We start from the raw sequence: 16,165 nt of genomic DNA, 5'->3' as shown, positions 1-16,165 counted from the left end.
TGGGCTTTCCGGTGGGCCCTTGGCACGGTCTGCCGTTAGCTTGGACTTCCCAGTGAGCAGTGCCGGATTCGCTGGGCAGGCGCCCCTAGGCCGTGTGCTCTGCGCGGTCCTAGCGCCCACCCGCACTACCACATGCTGGCGCAAAAGCACAGGCTCCCCACAGAGCTGCTGGGCGGCATGCAGCCCCCAAAAATGTGCCGCTTTAGGCCCGGGCCTATGTGGCCTCGCCACAAATTGGGGCCTGCCAGTGAGCCCCACCTTCCCCAGTCCAACACTGATTTTCAATTAAGGTGGCCATAGAAGCACAGATAATATAGTACAAAACAAAATTTCGTATGATATTCGGTGTGTATATGGTGGGAAAAGAGCCGACTGATATCGGCAGAAGACTTGGATATCCTTCGGATTGTCAATCGGGCTGGACGGAAAATTTTGATCGGGTGCCTTTGAAGGGACCCAAACATCGGCCATTGTTAGTGCTGAATGTCAGATACAGGTAGAATTCTATTGTTTCTATATGTATATCTGATGATTCAGCTCTACTCGTGTGTATTGAAACAAACGATCTTTCTTGGAAACATCTTTTCCAAAAAAGATCCTAATTGTTACGTCTATGGCCACCTTCAGTCTGTGTTTTGCTTGATACAAATGCTCTATGATACAGCATTCAGCAACTGTTCTAGGCAGCAAATGAACAGTTAATCGTGAACCCTGGGGTATCCACAGGAGTTAAAGGAAGGGAATTAAAAGTATCATCCGTATCATGAGCTATTGGCACGTTACAAAGCCTGCTCCCTGGGCCTGACCTGTGCTATGCGATACAGTCTGCTTCTGCACTGTCAGCAAGTCGCGTCTCGTTAAGAGCGAGAAATAAAAGGGCAGATTACCAATTCGGAAGCAGATTTTTTTTTTCTTTACTGTGTCTATTCCCTACTCTGCTTCCAAACAAAATCACCAATGAACTAATATGTTACAGCCTGCTCTGCATTGCTTATATTCTGTATAGCAACGACGTGCAACATTTGACTCACCAAAACTCCCAGCAGCCCACTGCCCTGTCACTAGAGCTCTAGTAGAGTCTGGGCTTGTAGTAAATTACCCCTCTAATTTTTAAATAAAGGGTAATAATATGAAGTTGCTCCTCCCTTTGCTGCTATAACAGCCCTTATTTGGAGCAGCAGTTGGAATAGACACTTGCCTTTGGTGCCTGTATCCTTAGGTCCAGTATTGGAGGTTGAGCACTGGTTTAAAGTCATCATTCCAATTTATCCCATAGGAATTTAGTTGGATCAATCAGGTTCTTGTATTGCCCATGCCATTATTTGACCTTTGAAGTTGGAAGCAGCTACTTTTGCAGCCCAACAGGATAGTGTCACCTTTAAATTAACTTTTAGTAGGATTTTTTTTATTATTTATGGTTTTGAGTTATTTAGCTTTTTATTTAGCAGCTCTCCAATTTGCAATTTCAGCCATCTGGTTACTAGAAGGGATGCACCGAATCCAGGATTATGTTCGGGATTTGGCCCGGATTCAGATTCGGCCGAATACTTTTGCCCCAGCCGAACTGAATCCTGATTTGCATATGCAAATTAGGGTTGTGGAGGGAAATTGCATGCCTTTTTGTCACAAAACAAAAAAAATTTCCCTTTCCCATCCCAAATTTGCATATGCAAATAAGGATTCAGATCGGTATTCGTCCGAATCTTTTGCGAAGTATTCGGGGGTTCGGCCGAATCCAAAATAGTAGATTCGGTGCATCCCCAGTTACTAGGGACCCAATAACCCTAGCAACCATGCATTGATTTGAATAAGAGACTGGAATATGAATAGGAGATGAGTAATAAAAAGTAGCAATAACAATACATTTGTAGCCTTACAGAGCATTTGTTTTTTAGATGGGGTCAACGACCCCCACTAAAAGCTGAAGAAGTCCAATAATTCAAAAATGATAAAAAAAAAAAAAACTGAAGGCCAATAGAAAAATTGCTTGGAATTAGCCATTCTATAACATACTAAGAGTTTCACCCCCTTAATAGTTGCGAGTAGCACAATACCCAACCAACAAATTGGATTTGATTCGAATAAACAATCTCGCCCTCCATAGGGTGTCCTGACTCTTTTCTATATAAGAGTGGACATCACTGATGGCTTCTATTTGCCACTTTCCCTTTGTTTCTCATATCAAGCAATGGAAGCGAGTCCCGGGGTTGGACCCGGCTATAAAGGAGAATATTAAAACTTTCAGATGAAATGCTGTATTTCTGTTGATAATAGCAAGGAAAACACAGTGCTGCAACTCTATAAATGTAACTTGGCAACCTTAATAAAAAACATTCCTTTGAGGTTTCCAGGCAGATTTGTTTAACCGAGTACAATTACTGCTGAATGTTGTGCGGTTTTCTACAGAAATGTACAATCCATGCCGGGTCCTGAGGAATCCGAAAACTCTCCCTCAGTGTGGAATGAAAGAAGTACAGGGAAAAGAAAGGATCTCATTCCTGACTTTTAAAAGAGGCAACTACCTTCTCTCTTTACTTCATTCCACCACCATCCTCTTCACTGTTTGCCCCATAATCCCTTATTCTGCCCCTTCCTGGTTTATTTGAAACTGCTTCAAACCAATGACTGGCAGCTAAGGTAACTGGACCCTAGCAACTAGATAGCTGCTGAAAGGGGTTGTTCGCCTTTCAAATAACTTTTACTATGATGTAGAGAGGGATATTCTGAGACAATTTGCAATTGGTTTAAATGTTTTATTATTTAAGGTTTTTGAGTTATTTAGCTTTTTATTCAGCAGCTCTCCAGTTTGTAATTTCAGTAAACTGGTTGCTAGGATCCTAATTCTCCTAGCAACCATGCATTAATTTGAATAAGAGACTGGAATATGAATAGGAAAGGCCTGAATAGAAAGATGAATAATAAAAAGTAGCAATAACAATACATTTGTAGCCTTACAGAGCATTCGTTTTTTAATAGGGATGCACCGAATCCAGGATTCGGTTCGGGATTCGGCCTTTTTCAGCAGGATTCGGATTCGGCCGAATCCTCCTTCTTGGCAGAACCAAATCAGGATTTGGGTATGCAAATTAGGGGCGGGAGGGAAATCATGTGACTTTTTGTCACAAAACAAGAAAGTAAAAAATGATTTCCCCTTCCACCCCTAGTTTGCATATTCAAATTAGGATTCGGTTCGGTATTTGACCAAATCTTTCGCAAAGGTTTCGGGGGTTCGGCCAAATCCAAAATAGTGGATTCGGTGCATCCCTATTTTTTTTAGATGGGTTTAGTGACCCCCATTTGAAAGCTGGAAAGAGTCAGAAGAACAAGGCAAATGATTAAAAAAAAAAACTTTAAAAAGAAAAAAATGAAGACCAATTAAAAATTTTCTTAGAACTGGTCATTCTTTAACATATTAAAGGCGAACCACCCCTTTAATCCCACCTTCACCAGCACAGACCAGGTATCAGAGTTACGAATAAACACCTTTTGGGTGCATTTTGGCCATGCCTCAATCATATGCAATGAAGCCCCTGGGTATTCCCCCAGCTCTGTCCAACACTGTCTATATTTAAGGTAAATTGAAGGCTTTTCAGCTGTGGGTTGAACTTTAATTTGGGTGCAAATTACAGATAATGGGAAACTGTAGAGGGAACCAAAACTGGGCGACTCGCTAAAAATCTTGGAGAGTGGAGTTTTTTTTGAATACCAAAGAAACCCAAGGGCTTCTTAAATTATTCTGCCACATATCCAAAGAGGAAAATAAAAACAAGGATCCCAGTAACCAAAAGAGAAATTGAATGTTTTATTTTTGGTCTTTTTATTCAAGCTTTCCTCTTTTTATTGTCCAGACGGTCATCAAAATCCAAGTCATGGTTGCTAGGCTTAATGAACCCTGCAACCGAATAGCATTTTCAGTTGCAATTCAATAAAACACGGAATTAAAAATAAAAACTATTCATGAAAATGAAAAAAAATGCACCATACAAAAGGTTAATTTAAAAATTGACTGGTGAGTATTCTTCATATAATATAGAATACATTCTGCTGCTGATTCCTTTTAATTGCAGTTTTTTTAAAGATAGGATTTGTCTTTAGCAATGTTGCTGGCCACTGACTTCCATAGTAACGCACGTTCCTGGGGAGACAATGATAGTAGGGGTCAGGAGTACAGTGAGTCAGTAGAATACGTTCTTAAAGGAACATTCCTGCGTTTTCCTTTCTCACAACAACAAATACAGATGGGAGGGATGTGTATGACTCAAGTATTGCTGTGCATTCAGCTTAGGGGCCCTACAACAGTGCACCAGTAGCAGCAGCGAGCCATTCAGGACAAGATGTTCCCTTGTCAGGCATAGATGCCATAGAAATATGTGGGCTCACTGGCTGAGGAATGACAGTTATATAGTGAATAAGGAACCCCCTCTTGTAAAATATAAGGATGTCATATAAATACACAAGACCTAAGACTGAGTGTTTTTATACAGATCATGGAACTCCGAGGTGACTTCTAATATCCTCATATTTTACAAGAGGGGGTACTTTATTATAATACCCACGTTTCAGTGGGGGTCATTTATCAACACTGGGCAAATTTGCCCATGGAGAGTAACCCATGGCAACCAATCAGATTGCTGCTTTCATTGTTCTACTTGCAGCTGGCTTTAAAAAGCTAATCGCTGATTGGTTGCTATAGGTAACTGCCCATGGGCTAATTTGCCCAGTGTTGATATATGAGCCCCAGTGAGTCATGTGACAGAAATGACATCACTTAGGATATAATTTACAGGTTATTCATGGCTCTTGTGCATTATAAGGATATAATTTACAGGATATTCATGGCTCTTGTGCATTATATATAGATATCACAACACTGAATAAATAAATCCTTGTAATTAGAATTACTGAACAAAGGAATAGACAATTATCCATAAAGCCAGTGCAATTATACTTTTCTTTCCTCTAGGGTCAGACTTATATAAAATGAAGCTCAGCTCACTGCTGAAATATGGCAGCCTACAAATCTTTAAACGAGATAGAGAGCAGGGCCCTCAATAGGGTATTATCATCAAAACGGTCTTATAAAGCACCAACATATTCCACAGAGCTGTATAATAATTCAGTGTATACTTTAAATATGCATATTACATTGTCAGTAGGATATATGTGTCACACATTAGTGCCTGTTAGTAGGATACAGATTAGCTCGTTAAGCCTTGAACTTCATAGGCAGGTGTGTCCAATCATGAGAAAAGGTATTTAAGGTGACCAATTGCAAGTTTTGCTTCTGTTTGACTCTCCTCTGAAGAGTGACAGCATGGGATCCTCAAAGCAACTCTCAAAAGATCTGTAAAACAAAGATTGTTCAGTATCATGGTTTAGGGCAGGGATCCCCAACCTTTTGAACCCGTGAGCAACATTCAGAAGTAACAGGAATTGGGGAGCAACACAAGCATGAAAAATGTTCTTGGGGTGCCAAATAAGGGCTGTGATTGGCCATTTGGTAGCCCCTATGTGGATTGTCAACCTACATTGAGGATCTGTTTGACAGTACACCTGGTTTTTATACAACCAAAACTTGCCTCCAAGCCTGGAATTCAAAAATAAGCTCCTGCTTTGAGGCCACTGGGAGCAACATCCAAGGGGTTGAAGAGCAACATGTTACTCACGAGCTACTGGTTGGGGATCACTGGTTTAGGGGAAGGCTACAAAAAGCTCTCTCAGAGGTTTAAACTGTCAGTTTCAGCTGTAAGGAATGTAATGAGGAAATGGAAGGCCAATGGCACAGTTGCTGTAAAACCCAGGTCTGACAGGTCAAGAAATATACAGGAGCGGCACATGCGGAGGATTGTGAGAATGTTACAGACAACCAAAAGATCATCTCCAAAGACCTGCAAGAACATCTTGCTGCAGATGCAGGTGTATCTGTACATCGTTCTACAATTCAGCACAATTTGCACAAAGAACATGTGTATGGCAGGGGGATGAGAGAGAAGCCCTTTCTGCACTCACACAAACACAAACAGAGTCGCTTGTTGTATGGAAAAGCTCATTTAGACAAGTCACAGTCATTTTGGAACAAAGTGCTTTGGACTGATGAGACAAAAATTTAGTTATTTGGTCATAACAAAAAGCACTTTGCATGGCGGAAGAAGAACACGGCATTCCAAGAAAAACACCTGCTACCGACTGTCACATTTGGTGGAGGTCCCATCATGCTGTGGGGCTGTGTGGCTAGTTCAGGGGCTGTGTGACTAGTTCAGGGACTACTGGGGCTCTTGTTAAAGCCGAGGGTCAGATGAATTCAACCCAATATCAACAAATTCTTCAGGATAATGTTCAAGCATCAGTCACAAAGTTGAAGTTACGCTGCAGGGGTTGGATATTCCAACAAGACAAAGACCCTAAACTCACTTGGAAATCTACAAAGACATTTATGCAGAGGGACAAGTACAATATTCTGGAGTCCCCCGACTTGAATATCATGGAAAATCTATGGGATGATTTGAAGCAGACTGTCCATGCTCGGCAGCCATTAAATTTAACTGAACTGGAGAGATTTTGTATGGACCAATGGTCAGAAATAGCCACATCCAGAATCCAGACACTCATCAAAGGCTATAGGAGGCGTCTAGAGGCTGTTACATTTGTAACTAAGTATTGATGGAATATCTCTGTTGGGGTGCCCATATTTATGCACCTGTCTCATTTTGTTATGATGCATATTGTGTATTTTCTGTTAATCCAATAAACTTTATGTCACTGCTGAAATACTACTGTTTCCATAAGGCAAGTTGTATATTAAAAAGAAGTTGCTACTTTGAAAGCTCAGTGATAAACAAAACTGCAAAGAATTAAGAGGGGTTCCTAAACATATGACTGTATATGTCAGTAGTATTAATGCGCCATAAAGTAGTCCCTCCAGTTCGTGGGTTGTACTGACGCCTCTATGGCACCTGCACTGACTATAGAGACCTCAGTAGGATAAAGTGGCCCCAGGGTATGAGGAGCTGACAGCAGAAGGAGGGATATGAGTGAAGGACACGCCCAGCCCGGCGCTCTTATCTGTACTGAGCAGACTGGTTGCCGAGGAGCCGCGCACGTACTCACTGAGCCGCACGATCTGCCCTTTAGTCCGGTATAAACTCGCCCCGCCCACCTCTATACGTCACAATCCGTCGCTACGTCACTGCCTGTGTTCTGCTCCTTTATATTTACACCAGGGTAATACTAACCCACCGGGGAGGCTGCACGGTACCCCCAGCATCGCACTAATTTTATGGGACACCTAGAGCCGTAGCACAACTGCAGATCACACAGTAATGGAGGATGCTGAGATGGTGTTTCCATAACAAACGCACGAGGTTCCATTCTCGGCGCAGTGAGGACACGCCCACACCTCCCCAGTGCGCATGCGCGCCGCTGTTTACTGCAGCCATTTAACCGAAAACTTACTGCGCCTGCGCGCTGCTTCCTTCTGCGTCCATTTAAACCTGAAAGCAGTGCGCATGCGCGTCCATTTAACCCAGGGTGACACGTGCACATGAGTGAGAGAGAGCAATGATAACAACCAGGGCTTTATGGGAACCGTCCGCTATTTGCCGTAGTCTCCCAGCACCAAGAATTTTGGGTGTCCAAGCTGCAGCCTTCCAACTAACACTGAACTACAACTCTACTACTGCCACATACGGCCGAAAGCCTTGCAGCTTAAACATCAGCCCCTGTTGCAGAACATCTTGCCTGGCAGTCTGTCTGTGCTGTCAATAGGATTAGAAACAAACAAGACGTTCTGCAGTAGCCTGTATATATAACTCTAGGAAGTGCATGTGCAAGAGTTTCTGCAGCAGCTTGTGTATACAACTCTAGGGAGTGCATGTGCAAGCGGTTCTGCAGCGGCCTGTGTACACAACTCTAGGGAGTGCATGTGCAAGAGGTTCTGCAGCAGCCTGTGTATACAACTCTAGGGAGTGCATGTGCAAGAGGTTCTGCAGCAGCCTGTGTATACAACTCTAGGGAGTGCATGTGCAAGAGGTTCTGCAGCAGCCTTTGTATACAACACTAGGGAGTGCATGTGCAAGAGGCTCTGCAGCAGCTGTGTATATAACTCTAGGAAGTGCATGTGCAAGAGGCTCTGCAGCAGCCTGTATATACAACTCTTGGGAGTGCATGTGCAAGAGGTTCTGCAGCGGCCTGTGTATACAACTCTAGGGAGTGCATGTACAAGAGGTTCTGCAGCAGCCTTTGTATACAACTCTAGGGAGTGCATGTGCAACAGGTTCTGCAGCAGCCTTTGTATACAACTCTAGGGAGTGCATGTGCAAGAGCTTCTGCAGCAGCCTGTGTATACAACTCTAGAGAGTGCATGTGCAAGAGCTTCTGCAGCAGCCTGTGTATACAACTTTAGGAAGTGCATGTGCAAGAGTTTCTGCAGCGGCCTGTGTATACAACTCTAGGGAGTGCATGTGCAAGAGGCTCTGCAGCAGCCTGTGTATACAACTCTAGGAAGTGCATGTGCAAGAGGTTCTGCAGCAGCCTGTGTATACAACTCTAGGAAGTGCATGTGCAAGAGGTTCTGCAGCTGCCTGTGTATACAACTCTTGGGAGTGCATGTGCAAGAGGTTCTGCAGCGGCCTGTGTATACAACTCTAGGGAGTGCATGTGCAAGAGGTTCTGCAGCAGCCTTTGTATACAACTCTAGGGAGTGCATGTGCAAGAGGTTCTGCATCAGCTGTGTATATAACTCTAGGGAGTGCATGTGCAAGAGGTTCTGCAGCAGCCTGTGAATACAACTCTATGGAGTGCATGTGCAAGAAGTTCTGCAGCAGCCTTTGTATACAACTCTAGGGAGTGCATGTGCAAGAGGTTCTGCAGCAGCCTGTGTATACAACTCTAGGGAGTGCATGTGCAAGAGGTTCTGCAGCGGCCTGTGTATACAACTCTAGGGAGTGCATGTGCAAGAGGTTCTGCAGCAGCCTTTGTATACAACTCTAGGGAGTGCATGTGCAAGAGGTTCTGCATCAGCTGTGTATATAACTCTAGGGAGTGCATGTGCAAGAGGTTCTGCAGCAGCCTGTGAATACAACTCTATGGAGTGCATGTGCAAGAAGTTCTGCAGCAGCCTTTGTATACAACTTTAGGGAGTGCATGTGCAAGAGGTTCTGCAGCGGCCTGTGTATACAACTCTAGGGAGTGCATGTGCAACAGGTTCTGCAGCGGCCTGTGTATACAACTCTAGGGAGTGCATGTGCAAGAGGTTCTGCAGCAGCCTTTGTATACAACTCTAGGGAGTGCAAGAGGTTCTGCAGCAGCTGTGTATATAACTCTAGAGAGTGCATGTGCAACAGGTTCTGCAGCAGCTGTGTATATAACTCTAGGGAGTGCATGTGCAAGAGCTTCTGCAGCTGCCTGTGTATACAACTCTAGGGAGTGCATGTGCAAGAGGTTCTGCAGCAGCCTTTGTATACAACTCTAGGGAGTGCATGTGCAAGAGGTTCTGCATCAGCTGTGTATATAACTCTAGGGAGTGCATGTGCAAGAGGTTCTGCAGCAGCCTGTGAATACAACTCTATGGAGTGCATGTGCAAGAAGTTCTGCAGCAGCCTTTGTATACAACTCTAGGGAGTGCATGTGCAAGAGGTTCTGCAGCAGCCTGTGTATACAACTCTAGGGAGTGCATGTGCAAGAGGTTCTGCAGCGGCCTGTGTATACAACTCTAGGGAGTGCATGTGCAAGAGGTTCTGCAGCAGCCTTTGTATACAACTCTAGGGAGTGCATGTGCAAGAGGTTCTGCATCAGCTGTGTATATTACTCTAGGGAGTGCATGTGCAAGAGGTTCTGCAGCAGCCTGTGAATACAACTCTATGGAGTGCATGTGCAAGAAGTTCTGCAGCAGCCTTTGTATACAACTCTAGGGAGTGCATGTGCAAGAGGTTCTGCAGCGGCCTGTGTATACAACTCTAGGGAGTGCATGTGCAAGAGGTTCTGCAGCAGCCTGTGTATACAACTCTAGGGAGTGCATGTGCAACAGGTTCTGCAGCGGCCTGTGTATACAACTCTAGGGAGTGCATGTGCAAGAGGTTCTGCAGCAGCCTTTGTATACAACTCTAGGGAGTGCAAGAGGTTCTGCAGCAGCTGTGTATATAACTCTAGAGAGTGCATGTGCAACAGGTTCTGCAGCAGCTGTGTATATAACTCTAGGGAGTGCATGTGCAAGAGCTTCTGCAGCTGCCTGTGTATACAACTCTAGGGAGTGCATGTGCAAGAGCTTCTGCAGCAGCCTGTGTATACAACTCTAGGAAATGCATGTGCAAGAGGCTCTGCAGGAGCCTGTGTATATAACTCTAGGGAGGGCATGTGCAAGAGGTTCTGCAGCAGCCTGTGTATACAACTCTAGGAAGTGCATGTGCAAGAGGTTCTGCAGCAGCCTGTGTATACAACTCTAGGAAGTGCATGTGCAAGAGGCTCTGCAGCAGCCTGTGTATACAACTCTAGGGAGTGCATGTGCAAGAGGTTCTGCAGCAGCCTGTGTATACAACTCTAGGAAGTGCATGTGCAAGAGGCTCTGCAGCAGCCTGTGTATACAACTCTAGGGAGTGCATGTGCAAGAGGTTCTGCAGCAGCCTGTGTATACAACTCTAGGGAGTGCATGTGCAAGAGGCTCTGCAGCAGCCTGTGTATACAACTCTAGGGAGTGCATGTGCAAGAGGTTCTGCAGCAGCTGTGTATATAACTCTAGAGAGTGCATGTGCAACAGGTTCTGCAGCAGCTGTGTATATAACTCTAGGGAGTGCATGTGCAAGAGCTTCTGCAGCAGCCTGTGTATACAACTCTAGGGAGTGCATGTGCAAGAGCTTCTGCAGCTGCCTGTGTATACAACTCTAGGGAGTGCATGTGCAAGAGCTTCTGCAGCAGCCTGTGTATACAACTCTAGGAAGTGCATGTGCAAGAGGTTCTGCAGCAGCCTTTGTATACAACTCTAGGGAGTGCATGTGCAAGAGGCTCTGCAGCTGTATATGTGTGTATGTTGTTGTATAGGGTAGTGAAGTGCATGAGGAGCTGCAGCAGGTGGGTCTGCCAGGATTCCCCCCAAACACAAGCAAAGCGGATGCTATTGGCTGTCCCCTAGTTCTCCCAGGGAGATGATTTATAACCCGCCCCCTCCCTCCAGTAACCAGTGAGCTGGCAGCCGGCCCCAGGCAGGGAGCGCACACGTATCGCACGCTGTTTATTCCCCGCTGCTGCCTGTGTCTGTGCTGCGCATGCGCGGGGTGGGCGTGTGTCGAGTGGCAGCCGGGCCTCCAATAGGACGCGGAGGGCAGAGCATGTGGGGAGCTTGTTTACAATTAAAGCCCAGAGAAGAAGCTCTAACCCGGCCGGCAGGAGGAGCTGGAGGAGGCGGGAGGGAGGGGGAAGGATCCCGACGCACTGACTTGTTGGACAGAAAACCCGGCGCGCGGCATCTGGTACACAAACAGCCAATCCTACTCCCCGCGCGCATCAGCCTCTCCGCCTGGCCCAGCAAATCCGGAGTGTTCGTCATCCCAGTCCTCTGATCCAGCTCGGGTTTTCCCTGCAGCTCAATGTGAGGCTTGCGGAGCTGCTATAGGGAGAGGGGAGGGAGATCAGCGGCGGCAAGAAGCAAAAGCAGGGGGAGAGCGAGGGCACATTCATTCCCCAAACAAGCCCGTGGCAGGTCCCATCGAGCGCAGGGCAGGTAAGCGCTATTATCCTGTGGGTTTTATGTGTGCGGGAAATACACACGGTGCGGGCTGAACTATGTGTGTGCGGGGGGGGGGTTACTCATTGCAGCCTGCACGGAGCAGCCTCGGGTACTGGGCGCCTGCTGCTGCTTTATACGCGCCAATAACAGCGACTGAGGGGGGATTAGAATCCTGTATCTTCCCGTAACACTGCAAGTTCCACCACAAACCCCCCTCTGCAAATAAACCTTTCTCTCGCCCGTTTTTATCCATATTTAAAGCCCAAGTAAATTGCTCTTATGGAGTTAGTGTGGGGCCCCTGCACGCTCAGAGGAGGAGGGGGGAGTGTCTCCTTGTTTATCTGCTGCTGCTGAGGGGGGCGTGGCGCTGTGCTGCCTCTGCTCTGACTTTGTCATTCCCTCCATCTCGCCCGGTTTCCATCGCACGGTCACGTGATCACATATGTCACATCTGTATATTTATATATATATATATATTATACTCCCCCCTCCATATTGTCTCTCCCAACATGTCTCCCCCCCCAATGCGTGAATGTGTCAGGCGGCCTCTGCCAGGATCAGCTGGGACACACCCACTCGGCTCCAGAGAGGAGGGGTCGCCCAGTCCCTGTTATGTGAGATCCCAGAGAGCTGCTCCTTCCCAAACTGGAGACAGGGGGGGTTCCCTCCTCACAGGGGGGTGTGTAGGCCCTGGGGCCACTGCTTTGTTATAGATGAACTGACAGTTTCCTTTAGGGGCAGTTGCATAGTGTGTGACAGTTTCCTCCTTCTCCTACAACTCCCAGCACCTCTCACCAGTCACTTCTGTACTACTGGGTTTTTTTTTTTAATAATGTCCAGTTGGCCCCAGACTTGGCCTGAAGCTGCTTCCCAGGGGCCCCTCCTTGCTGACCCCCCCCCCCCCTATTTAGCAGCAGCAGCAGCAGCAGAAATATATTCCCATTACACTGGGCGTAAAGGTAAAGTAAACAAACGCTCCATCTAGTCTCCTAATGACTGAACTGCAACAATCACCACCGATGTTACAATGTACCAGTGTGGATCCCTTTGCTCTTCTCTCATTGGTTCTGCCGATCAATGTCGCCTATTGGGAGCCGGTGGTTCTGCTGCTCGGGTGCTAATAGCAATGCTGAGATCACCAGCGCTCACTAGTGTCTGTGACTGGGCAGCGGAGGGGATCCTGGTGCCAATGTTCATTTAAGAACTTGAGTGACACCCACCTCCCACCAATGGCGGCCGCTCTGGGCTGTTTCCATGTGTTTGATTGGTGCAAGTGAGCTGGACTTTTATTTTTTTGTATCTGAGCTAATCGGAAGGAAAGTCCAATTTCTAGGTGTAATTTATAGCGTCAGGGTGCTGGGAGTTGTGTCGGTCACATGGGGGGCATTGCTGTCTCTGGTACTTATGCTGTCAATTCTAAGAAAGGGGATTTCTCTGTGCACTTGATTTGGGGGAGGTCACACTCCTGAGACCTGCTTCTTAATTCATAGGTAAAGCGGATTGTAAGCTCCTCTGGTTAAACATTCTCTGTGCTGTTCTAATTCACAGGGCCACACACACACATATTGGGGAGCCCTTCTATTTAGCTTAGAGCAATTAATAAGCCAGCGATTAGCAGTGTTGGGGCAGACGCAGATGATAGGGGGGGGAGATTATTTATCAAAAGCCGAAAATTGTAGGTAAAATAGTCTGACCAATGCCGCACACATTTTTCCCCCGTATTTAACAATCCATTTTTCCCGTGGAGGGAAACAAACTTGATAAAATCTGGAGTCGTGCAAATTTATTCAGATTTGATTCGGATTACTTTGGATTTTTGCCCGAAAACAACAAAATATTTGGATTATTGTACGAAACCCAGCGCAGATCTTTGGGACTTCTCCCATTGCCTTCTACAGGTCTGAGTTGTAAGTACTTTTTTATTTGGACTTTAAATTAATAAATTCTGAAAAATTTTACTTTTTTTTTTTCTTCCACTAAAAATTTGGATTTTAAAGTAAAAAAAAAACAAAAAAACCTTGAATTTTCGGCTTTCGAACTTTGATAACCCCAAAGTGTGTGTCCGAGAGGGGGGCGGTGCTAATGGGTTGATTAGCTCCTCCCATGCATGAGACGTGTTTGTAAATAACATGATTCTTTGCTGCCCAGATGTGGTTCCCCTGAATCCCAACCCGGTCGTTAACTCGCTGACACCATTTCGCTACGACAGAGAATTCCTGGAAATCCCACTTTTTAGACCAAATTTTCCGCCTGCAAAGTTTGACTTGGCTTCACTCACAGATCCTTCTGTCGCCAGTGTGTTAACCGTTTACCTTCTGCTTGTCTGACCCCAGTGTCTCCCTGTGTATTTGCCTCCCGCATTGTTGTGTGTCAGTGTGGGAACAAAATGTTCATGTTTTTTGGAGGCTGTGCTTTATATATTGTTAATTGGACAGTTCACCTTTAAATTAACTGTTCGTATGATGTAGAGAGTAATATTCTGAGATAATTTGCAATTGTTTTTTATTTTTTATTATTTGTGGTTTTTGAGTTATTTAGCTTTTTATTCAGCAGCTCCCCGGGTTTGTAATTTAACCAATCTGGTTGCTAGGGTCCAAATTCCCCTAGCAACCAAGCATTGATTTGAATAAGAGGCTGGAATATGAATAGGAGAGGCCTGAATAGAAAGATGAGGAATAAAAAGTAGCAATAACAATACATGTGTAGCCTTACAGAGCATTTGATTTTTTAGATGGGGTCAGTGACCCCCGTTTGTAAGCTGGAAAGAGTCAGAAGAAGGCAAATAATTTCGAAACTATAAAAAATGAAGGCTAATTGAAAAGTTGCTTAGAATTAGCCACGTTTTAGTTAATTTAAAGTGAACCACCCCTTTAAGCTTTGCCTTTCTAAGGTATGAGTACCCCAGTGTTGCTAGGGGCTGTTTCCTAAATAACCATTCGGTATCAGAATATAAATTCCGGTTGGAGCTGCCATAGTGTTTCCCTTAGCCAGTACAGTAGGAGGATATAGTGTTTTATGTGCCCAGAACATTCCTTCTCTGTATATTTGCATTCATAGAAGACCGTACACTGTAGGGAATAGCTTATTGTATTCTCAAAACATCCGCTCTCTGTATATTTCTATGTATGCATATGGGTGGGAGCTGCCATATTGTTTGCCTCAGACCACAGACAGAACAAGGTCTGATTACTTTGTTACCCAGGGACAGGCAGGGTTGCCTATAATAGGGCTGCATATAATAGGGCTGCATATAATAACCGGCTCCCTTTAATGCTGGAAAATAAATATACAATGTGCTACAGACCTTCAGCCTTATCTGCAGACTGGGACATGGACTCTGGCTCTTGCCACACCCACCCGCTCCCTCGCCAAACATACGGCAGTTTTTATTAAAGCAACAACAGCTCAATAACGGAGCAAAGCGATTGGTTTATTTGCTTTCCTTTTCCTTTGCCCCATTGGTTCCCTTTCATTTGAAGTTTAGAGGGACATGTATTCGTCTTAAAAGCCACCTGATTTAATATCAGAGAAGTGTCCAGGAGAGCAAAGTAGCATTTAACCCAAACGGATTATATTGCCACTGTGGATTGTAATTTGCTGGCTGTTAAAGGGTTACTCACTCTTAGGCGTTTATAAATACTTTTTTTGCTACCGTTTTGTATTAATGGAATTTAAAGGGTAAGCAGCCGTAAAAACTAAGTCCCCCTGTTGTAAAGTATTAGGATAGGGATCTGTGTTCCATGACCACATAGTCCCAGAACCCCTCAGTGACTTCTAATATCCTTATCATTTACAGTAGGGGGTACAGTATCCCTTATAATACATGAGTGATACTCAAGAGTTCCCTGTATAACTCAGCCTGCAGCCTTGTGTCTTTATATGGTCACAGATCAACCCCTCAGTGACTTCTAATATCCTTATCATTTACAGTAGGGGGTACATTATCCCTTATAATACATGAGTGATACTCAGAGTTCTCTGTATAACTCAGCCTGCAGCCTTGTGCCTTTATATGGTCACAGAACAACCCCTCAGTGACATCTAATATCCTTATAGTTTACAACAGGGTTGATTTATTCACTATTTAAAATACCAATTTTTGTCCAATGTCCACAAATACTTTTATTTTGATCAAGAACAGATTTTATCCTTTAGGCCAACAGGATGGAGAGATTTTAAGGGTTGAGGCTTTTTTTTTAAAACCAAATGTCCTGGGCTACAGCCCCCAAAATCACTGTCTTAGATTGTAAGCTCTTGCAAGCAGGACCCTCTCAACTGAAATGCAATTGTACCTGTGCATCTATTCTTCTGTTTCTATATGTAAACTGTTGCGTCTGTTACGTATTTGTATCCCTGTACTCTCTAACACTCTGTGGGTGGGAACGGTGCTGCGAGGGGACATGATTAGACTTTACAAGTACATTAGAGGACATTATAGACAAATAGCAG

The 16,165-nt window shown here is 45.0% G+C and overlaps 1 protein-coding gene across 1 annotated transcript in view; it reads left to right on the top strand.

The window, feature by feature from the left end:
* The first annotated feature begins 11,197 nt into the window (after positions 1 to 11,197).
* znf395.L (zinc finger protein 395 L homeolog) overlaps positions 11,198 to 16,165 on the top strand; it is a 35,228-nt gene continuing 30,260 nt past the window's right edge. Inside the window, exon 1 of the mRNA XM_018264113.2 lies at positions 11,198 to 11,710. The gene's annotated coding sequence lies outside the window, so the exon portion shown is untranslated. The remainder of the gene's footprint in view (positions 11,711 to 16,165) is intronic.

The sequence above is a fragment of the Xenopus laevis genome, chromosome 5L, assembly GCF_017654675.1.
Source record: "Xenopus laevis strain J_2021 chromosome 5L, Xenopus_laevis_v10.1, whole genome shotgun sequence".
Lineage (NCBI taxonomy): Eukaryota > Metazoa > Chordata > Amphibia > Anura > Pipidae > Xenopus > Xenopus laevis.
Note: the sequence above shows the minus strand (reverse complement) of the source record. Positions and strands in the feature narration are given on the sequence as shown.